At 38.8% G+C, this 17,350-nt stretch overlaps 1 protein-coding gene across 5 annotated transcripts in view; it reads right to left on the reverse strand.

Annotated features, from left to right (window-relative positions):
* The window catches only part of LOC122881240 (neurocalcin-delta A), a 79,794-nt gene that overhangs the window by 20,074 nt on the left and 42,370 nt on the right, over positions 1-17,350 (reverse strand). The window lies entirely within an intron of this gene.

A 17,350-nucleotide genomic window follows, 5' to 3' on the forward strand; every position in this document is an offset into this window, starting at 1 on the left:
AGCAGGCAAACAGCAGGAATTTCAGAAATGCTAACATTACTTGTGTGAAGGGGATGCTGTGTTTTTTACTCGTGCTGCCCATCGATGGTCTATGACACACTCAGTTCAATTTGCACCTGCAAAAGCTAACTTTGTGTGCATTATTACAGCTACTAGCTGCCGTTTCTCACTGGAATTACATGTGTCATGTTAGCTAGCTAGAGTCGACAGATATCTACCATTATGAGGCAGTAAAAAACGTTTTGGAAATGTAAAGATGAGTGTTGCATACAAATTTCCCTCTAAACTGTTACTTTATTGGTTTCCAGCAAGTTGCTCCATTTATAAATACTTCTCCCGTCTGCTGCGCGTGCATTTACTGCTCATATTACTGGTGTAGTGCTGTACATCACCAGCCCCAAAACAAACAAATGTTTTATAAATTCAAATGTGTCTTTTTTTCTGTGGGTAGAACTCATTACCATGCTTTGTACAGCTGGTCCTTGAAAAACACGTTTTGTGTTATATATGTATATATAATATGCCTATTGAATTCTACTTTGCTTTGAAAGGGGAGTTGAGTAATCTGTTACACTGTAGGGTGTTGGTTTTGAGGCCTGAATTCTGTGTATGCATCAGCTAAATAACCACTAAACTAAGCCAAGGGACACAGTGGCTTTACCGAGATATGAACCAAACAAGCCTTCTTTTCAGACTTAACGTTTATCAGGACTAAAATCACTCCCTTTTTACAAACTATTGGAACTTTCCATGGAAAACATCATTGTGTACTCTGAGTACACACAGCGCCATATTCCCAACATGGGTTTAATTACGCTATAAAATCTCTCTACACACACACTAAACTCATCTTAGCTGCACTGGAAGGAAAAGGTGGTGCAATCAAATGATATTTAAGCTAAGCTGCTCAACAAACATAATTCAGATTCATAACCTCATGAGAAACAATTTCTTAATTCTCTTCCTGGAACTGGCGTATCAGTGTTTGCAGTGTAGATCCTTATGAACAGGATATAGCTTTGTAATCCCTGTTTGTAGTCGATTTAAATGTTCTTGAAAACTGAGAAATACAAAATTTACTCAAAATAGTAACGATGATGAGTCATTATCTACATGCAGTTGAGCCAGAATAAAGGCACATTATATTACTTTCTGACAATAAAAGTCATAGTGCTCATAAAAATGTTTGCTAGGTGCCATGTTGAGTGATTGGTGACTTGGACATGATGACCTGGATATTAAGGTCATAAAACACCTCAATGAACAGACAAATTTTGTATTTACTAAATTCACTTGTTTGACTAGAAACTATTAAATGTTTCATAAAACAAACAGGGCAGTGGCAGTTATGTGATTGGCCGTTGCTTCAGGCTGTATTAGAAGTCTTTCAAAAGAGTTTGAAATAACATATTTTGAAATACTGCTGCAATGAAATAAAAATTACCCAATGCTTACTGTAAATAAAACAGGAAATAATATGTATTAATACTGAGTTGAGTTTTAAAATTCTATTGTGTTATTTCACAATGTCATAATTACATATATTGTCTGTTTTTATTTGTATGATTATTTATCTCATAATCTCTTATTTATTTGTTTAATATTGGCCCCTTTGGGTCTCCATAGACATTACCTCTCGAGAGACTAAAGAGATAGCAGATACGCAGACAGACAGATGGAGAGTCAGAGTAAGACAGGGAAATAGTGACAGCGAGGCAAAAAGTGACAAGAGCCACAGTGGAAGAGTTCTGAGTCTGTTTTTTTTTTATCTGTCCTTTTGGTGACACAAACAGGAAGTGCCTTCTCTTGGTGTCAGTGAGGTTGTGCTCTCAATACATTAACCATAACCATAAGCCTTTATGCAATCAAAATACAATTAGAAGAACCAAACATGATTGAGATGGCTACAGCACATGCAGTAATTTCCCTAGCATACTTCATCTTGTATGTGTTTAGGTTGTATGCATTTATGTCCAGTATGCATTCAGCCCTGTGCAACGCCCTGTCAGCCTCGCCTTGGCCTTCACTCATTCAAAACCCTCAGGAAATGAGTCACTTGTATACCTAAAACCACCTAGCAAGGTGTTCAAATACAAGTGAAACCAGAGAAAATGACAACTGCTGAAAGTTAATTTTTCACATCCTTGGAAGCAGGTCATCTACGGTGTCTAGTCAACTACTATGAAATGAGAAATGAGAAAAACAGTGAAAACTCAGACTTTCAATCTACCAATATCAAGTCAAATCATGGCAGATATGAAAAAAAAACAGGCCTCCTGCACTCAAGGTTCAACCAAGGCCACCACTGAGTAGAAATTCCACAATATAAGGAAGGATATCTGAGAAGTGATAACTTATCAGTGTTGAATTATCTACTCCCAGCACCTGATGGAAAAGCTTGAGCTCCAGCCATGCCCTAAAACAGTAAAATAACCAGCAGCCAGGCGGTTAATGCTGCAGAACAGCTTCTACCTCTCCTTGGTAAACATGATAATGAAAACAGCTCTGATGTCTGGGTGGGACAGAATCATAATCAAGGGGAGCAATCACTTGAATGGAATGAATGGAAGAATGATTTTTGTGGGGAATTATTTTGACACTCTCCTTTGTTTACTTCTGTTTGCACAGACACGCACAACAAAAAGCTGCCTAACATTTAAACAGCATATTGAAAATGTGGGAAGGGGAGATAACATGGAAGTAGATAGCAAAATTTAACAGGCTGCACATATATCAATAAAAACAAGATAACCTGGAGACTGGAATCCAGAGGAGCAGAAGGGAAAACTGTCTCTCAAGGCCATGTAAAAGCTAACCCAGATAATAATACTACACAAGATGCTTACTGTAATCGGAAAGTAAAACCTATAATGTTGACAAAAGTTTAACAAGACTAATAATCTACAGCTAAGCTAGCGCCTCTGTGAGGCTGTACAATGAGCTAAATGCTAATTTAAACAAGTTCACCATCTTAGTTTAGCATGGTATCATATTGCTAATTAGCAAAAAACACAAATTAGCACTAAACAAAGTACAGCTGAGGCTGATGGACATTAGCTTTGCAGGTATTTGGTCTTAAAAATTATCAGACAAATTTATATATTGACCTGATGATTGTGCTAGACAAAAAGTCAGGGAATCACCAAAGCTATTAGAATTCATCCTGAGGAGACCATGAATGTGTTTACCAAATTTCATGGCAATACATCCAATAGTTGTCGTGACATTTAACTCAAAACCACAAATGTCAACCTCTTGGTGGTGCTAGTGGAAAAGACAAGTGATCATCAAAGTCAGTAAGATTCATCCTCTGGGGACCTTGAATGTCTGTACAAAATTTCATGACAATCCATCCAATAGCTGTTGAGATTTTCTTTTAGTCTGCAAAGAGGTGGACCGATTGACCAACATAGCCATCCCATCCATGACAGCCATGCTGCTAACACGGCTAAAAAGCACCAACAAATGCTTGTTCAGAATAAGAAACAGTGGAGTTCTAGTATCTACACCAAGTCCTTTGCTGCAATTTTCAGATGCTACTTAGACATGAAATGCAATTAGTCGTTACTTTCAGGAAGTTTTATCCATGAGTGTCTAGAGTGTATCTTGTTTCTTCACTTTCCTTATAGCCTTCTTTTACCAAATGCATATAAATTGCAAGGCACGAACAAAACAAATAGGCAAACAAAGACATGCAAGGCTTTAAATGAAAGAGCAGCAAAGATTTTATGTACTGTACCAGGAGTTTGTTTTATTTATTTATTTTTTTCAAGATGATGTTTTAATCGTCCTCTGTCCTATAATATATAACAACTGAGGGTTTGGTTGAGCAAGTAAAAAAACCTCTGACTTTACGCCAATTACCGCACTGACTACTGTTTAAGGTGCTGCTACAGCAACTGATCCTCAGAGTGATTACACTTCAGTCTGTCACCAGGCTCTTCACTAATGGAATCCACAGCCATGACCCTGTCCGCTGCTATCACACACACAAAGCCTTAATTACTGACCCACTGTGCCCTGTCATCTGTTATGATACACTCTATTTACAAAATGTACATATACGTTTTGGACACACACACACACACACACACAACCGTAGCGATGAAACGATTCTGCTGCTCCTGATGACATGCTCAGCCAACCGAGGATGCTGCTGGCAACCCACTTTTTTCTTCAGCTGCTCGTCTGTATGTGTGTGTGTGTGTTTGTAACTCTGTTCTTGTGGGAACCAGTTTGAATATTAGACCTTTGGAATGAGTAAATGATTTCAAGATGCTATTTTATGATTTGTGTTTGGTTTAAATTCCAGAGATAAATCAAATTTGGTTTGCTTTATGTGAGAGTTAGATGGTAAGGAGATAAATGTAGTCAAAGGAAGGCAGAAACATGGACAGAGTTATAAAGATATGTCTGTCTGTGTGCGTGTGTGCGTGCATATGTACTGTACTGTATATTTCAGATTGACAGCAACTGACATTAAAATGAGTAGGCACTGATGAGTGACAAATTTGTTTTCTGTGCCTCTCAGGGCAGCGCCACGCTTCAGTTTGCTGTTCAGAATGTCATATAGTGTTGGAAAGCTGCTTTCTCCCAGTTGGGCGGCAGGTGGTATACCTAAACATTTTCGTAACTTTCCAAAAACAGGCTCTTCTACATTTTCTACATCGACAGGCCAGGTGTGCTCACATGGGTTACAAGGACGAGTGTCAGTTGGTTCACAAATTCAGTTCTGTTTCTTCACACAGCTATTTTGAGCATCATATATTTGTTAGCTCCTGTGTAGGAGGAGATACTGTTGTTCCGTTCCTTTTCTTACCATTTATCTAGAAACCTTCACCTCCTGCTTTACAGTACAAACCTCCAGCTGTTCAAGGGGAATTGATGATGGCCATTTGGAGTTCAAATTGGGTGCATAATATTAATATTAACATTTTATGTTACAAACAACATAAAACAGGAACGAAACAAAATTGACCAAGACTGAGAGTCTACAGTCATGCTAGCGGCTGTAATTAGGAACAGCGGTGCTTTGAGCTAAATGCTAACATCAGCATGTTAACATGTCAGTTGTTTACCATGTTCGCCATCTTTGTTAAGTACTGCTGACACTAATGGGAATGTCATGGAAATCCATCCAACAGCTGTCGAGACAGTCAAAAGCGAAAATGTCAACCACATGGTGGCGCTAGTGGGAAAGTCGGGGCACCACCAGAGTGAGCAGGATTCATCCTCTGGGAACCATGAATGCCTGTACAAAATTTGCTGGCAAACCATCAAATAGCAGTTGAGATACTTCAGTCTGTACCAAAGTGGTGGACAGACTAACCAACATTATCATCTATAGACACGCTGATAAAAGATGTGCAGGTGACTCTGAAAGGCCTTTACTGTAAAGTAGCTACAGGAAGGAGACCTCAAGGTTCTGTTAAAGAAATTATAAGAAAAAGGAAGGTCAGTGTCAATGGAGCAAGAGAGGCTCCTATCTATTTGACAAATAGTAAGAACAGTTACGAGATAACATTCATATATAGCTATTTTCTACAAAGCTACTCATGACTTCATGTTCATAATCACATACCAGTTTTATTGCGCCACCTGATATTTCAGCTATAGTTCAGAACAGGTAAGCACAACTTGGCTGTGTAATGTGATTGGCCAACATTTCATACAAAGTAGTTTGTCTGAAGCAGGCAGAAGCTTCCACTGCTCCTGTTTCTCATCCAGTCACATTTCCTCTCTTGAAGCCAGCTGCAGGACCATTTGGCCTCAAATCACTCCAACCAAATGGATTATCATTTAAATCAAGCGTGTGGACAGCGGTGGATGGTGATTCAGATTCAAATAGAACCTGGGCAGAACTGGTTCCATGGCTCAGATTCACATTCAGATTATAACAACCTAAACACTTCACACACACACACACACACTCACCAGTCAAGCTGCGGATATTTTCCGATCACTTCCTCTGTGGACAAAACAATTTCTATGTAAAACACAAAGCCTCTGCACGATGAAAGGCTGTGAAGACAGTGATGATGTTAATGCTGTATGAATACATTTATGAGACGGCTCTCACACACGCACAGGAGAGAGGTAAGGACACTTAAGCAGTGAGTGAGGCAGAGGAGACTTGGAGCATGATGAGAACAGAAGGAGACAATATACTTTTACTTCTCAATAATGCTTTTCATCTTTCTATTATCCCATTCATAAACTCTGCGTCTTTCTCTTCCACCATGCCCGTACCTTATTTCAATACTCTTCATCCTCTATTTCATTTCATCCTACACATGAAGCAACTTCAGTGCAGTTACCATAGTAACATTCGGCAAAATCTCACAGCCATTGATGAGCTGTCTGGCTGAGTGCGCTGCATACACATACGCATGGGTACACACACTACTCACAGTCAAATACACCGAATCAGTGACTGCGGGATGTGTGTGTAGGTGTGTAGGTGGGTGTGTGTGGGTGCAGGTATGTGAGGTGAGTAGCAAGTAGCCAACTGTGATAAACAGTTGTAAAAACTCAAAGGTATTAAAAGATCCTTTATATGAAGCAGGGAGTCTAATAATAATAAAAATTTAGACACAAAATGGTCCAATGTTACAGCAGTCTACTCTGCATGTATCCTTCATCTGAAGCAGTGACTCCAGACCATTTATTTTTTTACATTGATAAATTTTAATCATTAGTATATAAGCTGCAACTGAACTAGACCATTGCCAACAGGTTAGCAGATTTTGCCAGCCTTTCATGCATCTGATTCAGTGGAAAATCTCTTCGATTGTGGATGTCAAGTCAGACTGGTTTAAAGTACAAAAGAGGAAGAGAAATCTGCTCTTCCACACCAATGGAATAAGTAGCAAAATCTTCTTTGTGAGCACAGACAACAAGGTTTATGGGAACAGTCTTCTAATACTCTTGACTATAGTCTAATTTGTTTACAGTAATTATACTCAGGTGTCTACTATTATGACACACTAAATAAAAGAGGTGGTAGACAATCCTTTGGCCGTCTTGCTCGAGTAAAAAAAAGGAACGCCTTTACACACTAGGGCATTCCAAAAGGTTACATCTTTACTATAATATTAACATTTGTTCAACCCGAAATGAACCACTTTGCTCTCTTTCACTAAGAATCATCCAGTATTTCAGTAAGTTTTAAGGTGTACTGAAATAAACTGCACAAAAGATTACAGATAAAAAAACCCCACAAGAACACAACTAATGAGCCAAACTACTCCTACAATGCCATTTAAGTAATCTCAGGTGGAGAAGACGGATGTCTGAGTTGTTGGGGGTTTAAGTGTAAACAATCCAGTGAAATGAGAAAACTAAGCAAAGGAAGAGACTGCCATCTCCAACAGTGCCAACTTTATGACAAGTTTAGAACAAACAATAGCTGTTTCCTAATTCACAGGCCGAGTCCTTTGAACTCTACATTTTTAGACCAAATATGTCATGAGACCTGTATATAGTTTCTTTTAAAATATGACTGAGAAGTGCAGCTGCCTTACAGTTACTGAAAAATGGAGGTTATGGATATATTTGCCATCAGCCTGATAAATTATTTGCTTCTATCAATAAACTGTAAACTAAAAGAGTTTGACACTTACATTTTGACTATTTGAGGGCAGCTTGCAGGTGATAAACTGATAAACAAATTTGACTTTATGAGCTGACCAAGGCCATCCTCTGAAGGATCCACATTTGTGTGGTAAATCCTCTGGAAGACTCAGCCCCTTTATTGGTACATAGCTGTATTCAATCAGAGCCCACTTATCAATCATTCATCCATATATTTTTTAAAGGCTTAACAACTCACAAGTACTCACTGGTCCACTGGTAGTAATAATAGTCTCCCTACTCATCTGTTGTAACCTTAAGTAATTCTGTAGGGGGGAGAGAGAGAGAGAGAGAGAGCGAGGGGGGGCAAAAAAGCAAGTATGTAGAGGTGGGCCCTCTGTGGTGGCTGTACACAAGGACCAGCCCCTGTCAATGACTTAACCCCATGTATCCCACCATGCTAACACAACTTAGAGGAAATAAATCAGTCTTAGCTGGATTCAAAGATTCCTCAGCAAAGCCTTGTTAATTCTAGCTTTGCTCAGGTCAGCTCAAACTGTAGCACAATTTCTTTCTCTGTTTTACTCTCTCTATCAGATGGACACACACACATTTGTTCAACCCGAAATGAACCACTTTGCTCTAACTAATACATACACTATAGTACGCTGAACCAGTGTTAAAAAAGCACTGGTGTGCCTTGTGATTTGACATATCGTCATATAAGCCAATTAAGGTTAGCATAATGCTACTGTAAGAGATTCTTAAGGCATGCAGGGAGTCAAAAACAGACCTCCCAGAGACGGCCCTCTGCAGTCTTCACTCTAAGGTGCATTGCCCGTGCCAAGCACAGAAGCCAGGAGCTTTTTTTTTGACAACTCAGAAGGCATGGTTCTCATTTCATTCCCCGTTTGGTTCATCTCTCTACTCACTGCAAATAGTTCTTAATGGAAATCCAAGTGGTGATACTAAATTTGCAATGGAAAACCAAAGTGGTTTTGGATGAAACCCCCAAATAATATGAGTTCTAACCACACAAAGGGACTGTGATGTGCAACCATAGAGAAATAGTTTTGGTTTGTGGAGGGTAAATGAGAAAGAAAAGACAGCAAAAATGAAAGAAAGAGAAGGTTTCCCCAGGAAAAGGGAAGGGGAGTGTCTTTTTTTGTAAGAAACATCTGTACACTTGGTTTTTCTTAGTGCACGGCAGCAGCTTGGGTCTCCAGAACAATGGACAGCAGAACAACAGAGATGGGAGTGGGGAGGTGAGACAGAGAAGGACACAAAGACACACACAAATAGAGATTAAAATAAGAAAGAGAATGCTGATGAATGGATGATGACTGTGTCTGCCTAAATCTTACTGGGCCCTAAGAGACACACCTGTTCCCTCTTTTCCTGTCCCAGCAGGAAAACCCTAAGACAATTCAAGCCATTTAATAATAATGCATCACTTAAGCCACACTGTTTAACTAGGCTAATTAACCACTAATGTACCTGTTTTATGCTTTTTTCTTTCTGGTAAGAGTTCAGAATTCCAAAATTGTCTTACTGAACCACAATAAAGCTGAAACTAGTCTGCAATGTGCCTTGGTTCCAAAGGAGGTCTCCAAAAGGAGAAACATCTCCCCCTTTAACTTCCCGACAAAGCTCTGGCACTGGGAGGCGAGGTGGGAAAACACAGAGAAAGGCACTGGCAGACGGCCAGGCAGTAGCTGGATAGAGGGTGACCCAAGACTGGGGCAGATGAGTTTGTACTACTTGGACTAAAGCCAACTTTTCTAGGATCTGACTCCTTGATTCTTCCCTTTTCTTTTGTAATAAAGCTGACCATACTTGTGCAAGCCCTTTCTCGTCAAATCAGCCTCAAACCCGCGACAGCAGACAAACAGAATTTTAAGTCTTGCCGGATTGATTAGGGTTGCTAGCTGGTTAGCTTGATGCTGCCCAGTCGATATTTTCAGCCCATATACTTTTAAACGGCCTCCTTAGCCTTCATTAAGTTGCTATGGTAACAGACCTGATAGGGGGAGGAGGAGGAGGACGGGAAGGAGGCAACCACACATTGTGCCTATTGAATCAGGAGAAAAAGAGTGAACCAGTGAGATGACACACTTCAAGTCAATTTCATAACCACCTTAAGGGTTATGTAATTTTATCTATGTAGCCACAGTGCAGAGATCCATGGGCACTGTGCCTGTACAACTATGTGTTGTTATCTATGTTAGAGGTATTAAATAAGGATTATATAACATCTTTAGTGCTTATTCTGGCTTGCTTGCAAGCATTAGATATATAAATGTGTAAAGATCCAGGATAACAGTGGATTAAGCTACTTCTTAGCTGAGTCAGATTTGACAACTATTTTGGTGGACTGTTGAGTGAGAGACTCAGCTCTGGTTGCATGCCTGCATGGAATCTCTCTCTTCTTCACTTCCTCTTTGCCCAACAAAAAAAGGACTCCTGCCTTGTACTTGGAGGTCGTGTATAATTTGTTTGGCTCCGTGTCCGTGGTGCCCTGGTGGGAGCTCTTTTCCTGCCTGGCACTGGATCACTGGACCTGGGTAATTGATTGGATGACTAACGCCTGGGTCCCAACAGGGGAAACAGAATAGATGTCTGTCTCTTATTGCAGTTATTATTATGGTTCTGTGAGCTAGACTGCGAGCTTCTACAGCTTTAGCATAAAGCCTGTCTAATCTGACTACTGCTAAAATTCATGCAAATGAGCTTTCGCTAAGCTTAGCCCCCTTTAGTCACTGTTGTTATGCCTGCCAAGCTCTCCATTTTTGCACAATTTATATATAGTTTACAATGGTAAATGATAAATTACAACTTGAAATTCTTAGACATTTCATTTCAGACAGAGGTAGACAAAAACAGGCTTTTCATTTCTAGCCAGTGACAGCCAATTTTGTCAGCTGAAATGACAACTGTTGCTAGCAGATTTTAATAGCTGTAGCTAGCTAGCTCGCTAATTAAGCTAAAATTAGCTTCATGTGTTGGTTGAAAACTCTCTGGCTGACTCGTTCATGTTTCCTTCTGACATGTTCTAAAACAAGAAACCAGTAAAGGGGTCTGAGGCTAAAAGCTGCATGTCCCAGCAAAAAGTCTGCATCCTTACCAGCTGATTATTTGTGCAGAAGACACGGAAATAAAAAAACAGCATTGCTATGCATTGCATTGCATTATAGATATAGTTAGTCCAAGTGCCATTAGCATGACAAGGAAAAATTCTCAAATGATCAAGATCAGACTTTTATTTCATTCTAACATAACCCTGTTTGAATGCTTAGATTACATATTTGGACAAGCTAGACAGAGGTTAGATTTAGGCTTTATTGTTTGTATTTTCAAACAGTATGTTTCACTTTTAACGTTACATGAGAAATGACTTTAAGGCTGAGGTCTAACCAATGTGTGTGATGAACTTAATACTATATCAGATAACAAGGTGGGCTGGGGTTGCTGGACTGTAAACGTCCCAAAATCCAATACAGCAGGACAGAGCCGCTAACGTTAGCCTACACCATATGGCAAGCATCCAGGACCAGCTTCCACAGAGTGGGGAAATATTATACAGTGGATGTGCTAGTCGTGAACAGGGCTTTTTTTTTTAAAAGTAACCTGTAATCCTACATGATTATGTAGTATGAAATACCCCTGACCTTGGAAGTAACGATGGGTTATTACTGTAGGTAGTTAGCTAGTTAGCCGGACATGCTAATATTTGCAGCTTATTTGCAGATTAACACAATGATTAAATCATTCCTTACACCTTTGTTCGTGTATAAATTGGTTTTGGAGAGGGTAAAAAAAGAAACCACCATCCACCCTCTTTATATATCGAGTATCACTGTTACTAGAGCCCCATGCACACCACTTCAACATATAGAGAAATCTAAAGTCTGACAGACCTGCAGTTGCTTAGCAATGACTGGACAATTGGTGTTCAGGGGAGGGGTTTAGTGAACATTCAATTATGCTTTTAATTGACTGATATTGACTGCCATATGGGTATGGAACAAATCTGAAGTAAATATCAATCTCACACTCTAGGCAGAATGAAGAAAACAGATATAGCAACTCAGAACCTTTCCATCACTTAAAATGTTTAATACACCAACTGCTGCCTGTTTTGGTTTTGCTTTGTTCGGTCAAAGTGAATTTTCCATAAAACCGATGACTGATGATAAAAAAGAACTGCCTCCCACTCAATCACACCTGTTGGATACTAGTTTCCATTAGCATTGTGAAAGATGTGGGATGGCTGTAAATGTGCCAAAGCTGAACTATAACTGATAAAAGATGTTTGCAGAGCAACTATAAGAGCAGCTGGAGAATGTATGGTTGTTACAGAATGAGGGCAAGGTCTATCAGGTCTAACACTGTATGCATTATGAGAGACAGAGCAGAGAGACAGAGGGTGAAAAAAGAGAAAGGGAAAGAGAAAATGTGACTTGGACAGAGTCTGGAGCTGGTTCTGATTGAAGAATGCTCCTGGGCATGCAACAAAGCTTGCTTTGCATCCTGTGGTCAAAGAAAAATATAGAACAGGATATAACATCACGGAAAATAACAAACTGAACGGAAGTTACATCACAGTGGAGGTCAGGGATGAACCCAGGGAACTGGGATGTGTTGAACAGTGAAAATGAAGATTACGGAATATAATGACAGTAATAGACAATACAATGGCAGTTTGAATGAGTTGGTATCCTGTGTTGTACCAAGTAAAGTAAGAATCTGCAATTGTTTAATGTAAATATAATTAGTTTCAGAATTAGAAAAGAAGTTTTGCTGCTCTCATCAGAGATGAATTCCGTACAAAAGTGATTCGATCTATAGACAAGTCTGTACAGTTTAAAGTGCATATTGCTTTCTTGTGAAAATCCTCAGCACAGTGATGTTATAGTTTATGGGAGCAGCTACATGTTTCACAGAAGAAGAAATAGGTAGTTAGCATGCACAGCGATGGTGGACATGAGAAATGATGCCACTATAGGAATACAGTTGACAATGGATTGAACACTTGCATTGGCTTTCAAAGTTGAAAAAGGTTGAAAGGTTTTTATTTAAGCTTGGGATGGAGAGGCGTGGGCAACACAGGCTGTAGAGCCTGCAGAGGGAATTGGAGGTGAGTGAACTTTGTAAAACGAAGCTAACTTTGGTAAAGCTGTTTTTTTTTCTCCCTCTGGCGGCACACAAGTGATGTCATCGACCGCAGATGTCAACTGCAAATATCAAACACGTTTAAAAAAAATCATTGACAACGACTGGCAGCGACTGGATCTGAAGACCTAAGATTAGAATATTTACATATCACACACTTTACGACTTTACCTGACGACTGTCAACACTAACTGACCCAGACTTGAACAGATCTGATTCAACTTGGTCTGATCAGTCATCACGTCCAGACCTGGTCTTTCTTTATCCACAAGTCCATGTTCAAGATTTAAGAAGGTACCAGGTTTTACTGGTTTCATTTGGCAGATGCTTTATTACAAAGCGACATACAAATAAGGTCCAAGCCACAGTAGATCAGCGTCTTAGAAAAAGGCTCCAGGTCTATATTTCCAGCTATGATCAGATGAGAAATATACAAAATTCATATCCATTTCCATTTGATTAATTTATGTATGTGAATTTATGTGGTCAAAAAATAGCAAATTGCTGTTTTCTGTATCAGGGTTCCCACTCTTTTCTAGAGATCATTTTCTAGGACAGAGATCGCACCATACACTAATGTGTTCCTCTCTGTGGAAGTCTGATTAAAAAGACGTGCAGTCTATGGCTAGAGGACAAGTGTTATAGAAACATTTTAGTATACGGCATTACCTTTAGATGTTTTAATGTCACTACTTTTACTACTATCTCCTCTTACTATTGTTTTTTTAATTGCTCGCCTTGTTTTAATGCTCTGTTTTAATATTGTTATTATATTTTTTACTTTTTATAGTATTCTGTCGTATTTTATTTTGTTTCTTTTGGAAAGCCCTTTGTGCTCTATGCTTTGCAAGTGTATCATTATTATTCATTTATAACCTGAATCCCTTTTTATCTTATGAATTATATCAACCATTGCTGCCTGAACACCAATAACTGAATAGCCTGAACATCAATAATACAAATAGTAGCCTACAATTTTGCCTACTGACAAATCTAGACTGAACTTTACATACCTAAATGTACAAAAGTTCAAAGTTAGTCAAGTTTGCTAGGATTATTAACTGCCACTGACTTATCAGTGTATCACACCATACTTTAGCCCCATTACTAGTAATATTACATGGAGACTTTAACGAGGCTAATCACACCCAGTGTGAGCTAAATATTTCATGTACATTTTAAGAGACAATGCTAGCAAAGTAAAAAAGTACTGTTAGCCAGTATTTAGCCGGTGTTTGACTCACATACAGTTGGGCTCTCATTCATTGTTTTGACCCCAGCTTCCCATTCATTATCCAAACAGGCTAACCAACTTAACATTATTCAACCATTTAAAACAAGTTGGGAAGAAAGCAACATTTATCTGTAAACCTAATAAAAACTTCCACAGCTACCAGCCAGCAGTCAGCTAATATTTACATTTTTAGGATAATGTAACTAACATTATTTAGAGTTTGGCCACTTAAGTTGTAATGTCATCCAACCTGCATGTGCTACCATGTGACGTGACTTGGGCGTGTGTTCACAGCGTTTCCACAACAAAACCCAAAGGAGCCTATTCAAATACTCTCGTCTATAAACTACCATTTGAACATTAATATGATCCTGAACATAACTTAGCCCTTTCAGATGGCAATGTTATCCGTTTTGGGGAGCTCTGATAGATAGTCTAGTAGTTCATTTTCAGCTAAAGGAAAATAGGAGGACGTTGAAATAATTTTCCAGGACAACACAAGATTTTCCAGGACATTGTACTTTTTCTCTCTGGATTTCTGCATAAATGTAATTAAGCACCTTGATTTGCCAGGTCATTCCCATCTGGTTACTCCAGTAATAAATGGTTTCATACTTATATTTGCAATTTACTATAGAATGCATACAGATACACATACATGCACCAAGTCATGGGTTTAGGGACAGAACAGGCTAAGACAGGGTTGGACCCTTATACCAATGCTGTTATCAGTCAAACTCTCTCCTTTATAAAGTCAAGTTAATATAAAACATTGCAGAATGACTAAAGACCCAAGAGGAAGTCTCAGTAACTGTGTTGATAACTATTCACAGAGTATGAAATCATCTTATAAACAGTGAAGGAAAGTCCTAACACAGCACTTGACATATCTGCGCAAAAGATATTCAAAACCAACATCAGAGAAACACTAATCTGTGTGGGCTTACAGTATCTCTATGTGCGTTGTGAACAGCCACCACAACAACATGCAAGCTTACACATGACAAGGAAGAACTCTGCTTCAGTATCCCCTCTCCACGATAGCATCTTTATTTCTGACAGCTCACAATAAATGCACAGTTTCAGAATGCAACTTCCAAGCAGATATTGCATTCAAGTGATTTTTAAGTGACAATTTTGTGATAACACTCTTTTCCTTTTGCCTCACATACCCCAGTAAGGCATGCATCCAAAGATCTATGCAAGCACTGAGGATTTCTAAGTAGTTGTGTGTCTGAGATCCATCACCTCCTAGCTGCCACACTGTCATTTGCAACACTCCCTTTGGAAAATAATTCTCATGCTATATTGTAAATAATTCAATATCTTCCATATTGGCTGAGAGCTGTTTTTGTGCTCAATGTGAAAGGTAGAAAAACAGCTAGGTTCAAAATACTGTCAACATTTTTTCCTTAAGTATCAAATCAAAATTCTATTGAAACACATTTCATCATTCCCTATGTCTTCCCTATACTGACTCAAATATTTTTTAATTTAATGTCAATGCATGCTATTTTTGCTCAACTATTATTTTCTAGTAGTTATTCCCAACAAAGATCAAATTTGTTATTGAATTAAGTTAGGAGGAGTGACTATCTGAATTATTAAAGCCCTAATCTATGATGAGTGTACAGTGACCCAGCACCAAATGTTCCTTCATGAAGTCTTCATGGTCTACATCCCAGTGTGGACAGCGATCATGGACTGGGCCTCGACAAGCATGAAACACATCCAGGCCCAGTGAGTACATACACTAAATTTTGCCTTGAAGAGATGGTTTTACAAAAGGATTCTTTAAATCAGAACAATAATTCTGACTAAGGTACGTAAGAGCCAAAAACATGCAGGGTATTCTGGCAAAAAAGTGGAAACCTTGCTAAACTTTTTCGGCAACACAATGCAACATTATCTTGTAACACACTGCGTTGGCAATATAGACAAGCTCTTAATTTCTACTGCTTAGCTTGAAATTGTTCAGACTGAGGATAAAATGATTATCGCTGTGTACTCTAAGTACTCTAATGGCTGACACTAAAATCAGATGTTGTTGTCTTCCTGCTTCCTCTCAAACATTTAGAGAATTGTGCTAATTTCTCATTCCCAAAACACATTAACTAAAACCACTGAAATATCTTGTATACTGATGTGTAGTGATATCATCCTTTTTCTCTCACTAAAACAACACAAACAGCAATGACACAGCAACAAATGAAAGTTGCATCACATGGCTGATTTTCTATTTTGTTGAATAGAATGAACATCCAGCTTTCTTTTATGTGTGTAGCCACGTTAAAAAAAATTACCAAATTACCGGTCTTCTCATCACTATTCACAAGTGAACTGCAATTAATTGTGTAAAGTGTCTGGCCATGGCCACTGTGGCAAAAATATGCAGGTGCAGTTCCATTTCTGGCTCCATACTTCATAGTGTGACAAATAAATCTCAACAAGGACTAACACACAAATATATTTACGGGAGTAACATCAAGCAGCTAACCACACATTCAGATGAATTTAGATCCTCTGAAACCGGTCACAAAAAGTTGCAAACAGAGACAAATAGGGAATTAGTTAACCTACAGAACCAACAAACAACGAACATGACCAAACCTTCAACACAGAATGCAACAAATACACAAAAGTAATAACACCTTTTCAGTTACATTGTTATACACACTAATAATGATAATATTTTGATTAACAAAATGTGAGTATTAGCATGTGGTGTAGTGAAAGTGACTCAAACAACCTCTTTTGTGTAAAGACAGAAACATTCTCAGTAATGGCAGCAGGGGAGTTCCCTTGTTGCAGTGTAAAGTACCACCAACAAGTACACTCTAGAAAGCAACAGCTCACAAAAAAACAACTCCTTTTGTCTCCTGACATGACATGACAGTGGGTGTGGCTAAAAATAGAACATCTGTTTCCCACAGTTCCCCAAAACCAATGCATGCTAGCCTATAGGCTAGGGTTATCCTTTAAAAATGATCTATGTTAGCATGTGCGATCTTATGTGGGCCCCTTTAGCTGGGGGCAATTGCTCAGATACTGCACCCCATTGAGATTGATTTCAGTTTGATGACCTATGACCCCTAAATAAAGAAGCCTTTGGAGAATGACAAGAGCATGACTGACCAGCTGTGCCTCGAAACCTCCACTAACGTGTCTGTCTGCAAGCTCTCACTCAACTTGTATTAGATTAGATTTAACTTTATTGTCATTACACATGTACAAGTACAAGGCAACAAAATGCAGTTTAGGTCTAACCAGAAGTGCAATAAGCAAGTGCAGAATATAAAGTGTGTGCATAAATGTAGGATAGAGCATTATTATGAAAATATTTTACAAGTGGTACTATGGGCATTATATACA

This window comes from Siniperca chuatsi, linkage group LG9, assembly GCF_020085105.1.
Source record: "Siniperca chuatsi isolate FFG_IHB_CAS linkage group LG9, ASM2008510v1, whole genome shotgun sequence".
NCBI lineage: Eukaryota > Metazoa > Chordata > Actinopteri > Centrarchiformes > Sinipercidae > Siniperca > Siniperca chuatsi.